This window comes from Phyllostomus discolor, chromosome 11, assembly GCF_004126475.2.
Source record: "Phyllostomus discolor isolate MPI-MPIP mPhyDis1 chromosome 11, mPhyDis1.pri.v3, whole genome shotgun sequence".
NCBI lineage: Eukaryota > Metazoa > Chordata > Mammalia > Chiroptera > Phyllostomidae > Phyllostomus > Phyllostomus discolor.
In genome coordinates, this window is record NC_040913.2 from 23,750,492 (window position 1) to 23,751,772 (window position 1,281).

Sequence of the window (1,281 nt, forward strand, 5' to 3'; positions counted from 1 at the left end):
TCCAATAGGCTATAATGATGAGCAGAAATTTAAAACAATACTTGAGGAAAAAAAGACTTTTACTTTTGTTTTGAAAGATCAACTTGAGGCTAAATTCCAGCTCTTTCACTTATATAAGTTCTGCATTGAATCTCTTCCCTCATCCCAAAATGCAAATAATAACTGTCTCACGAAATTGGCAGAGTTACATATTATAAAGGGCCCATCCCAGGAGGTGTTCAATGCAGAGCATGACACGTAGAGTGAGTTGGTCAGGTCAATAAGAATTAGTAATAATGGTGCTACTACTACTAATAAAAATGGTTATGCAGAAAAAACTTCAGGGGTTTCAGCTGACTACAGGTTCAAAGTAGTGAATTCGTCTGATGCTGCTGACGATTATTTAGGTGAGTTGGAAATAGTTTTGGAACCCCAGTTTTAGACACATATGGACAAACTAAAATGCATTTATGTAAGGCTGACCAGACAGTGAAGAGTTGACAAACTAAATCACATGAAAAGCAAGTGACTGTGACATGAATTCAGAGGGTAAATTCTTTTAAAATATATAATTTCTAATTCTCTCTGTAGCTTCTTAGGCAGGTATAATTATGCTAGTTTACAGGAGAGAAGCTGAGGCTCAGTGAAGTGGTTACACATGTAGTAAGAGGTGGTGCTGGAATATGAAACTGGAATGTAAACATAGAATGAAAATGGACTACTTTTATTTGTCGTTGCTCCACTGGACAAATGAATGCAAACGAAACATTTAATTGAAGTCTTCGAAATAACTGACATGTACTCTTCAAAAATGTCAGTGTCAGAAAAGACAAAGAATGATTGAGGAACTACCTTGGATTAAAGGAGAGCTAAGAGATTCATTCCAACTGAATAGAATGAACAATCTGGAGATTTTCTGGGCACGAAAGGGATTATCAGGACAATTGGTGAAACCTGAAAGAGATCTTTAGATTAGATAACAGTATTGTATCCTTGTTAATGTGCTGATTTTGAACATTGTCTTGTGCTTATATAAGAGAATGTCCTTGTTCTTAGGAAATAGGAAATGCTCATTAAACATTAGCGGTACAGGGAATCATATCTTCAAAGTACTTTCAAAAGGGTCAGAACAACAAGAAAAAGAGAGGCAGGGAAAAGGATAAAGCAAATGTGATAATTAGGGAAAGATTTGGGGAATCTGGGAAAAGGGTAAATGAGAATTATTTGCATTACCCTTACAACTTCTCTGCAGGTCCACAATGGAGTCAAAATAAAAAGTTTCAAAGAATTGAAAAATATATA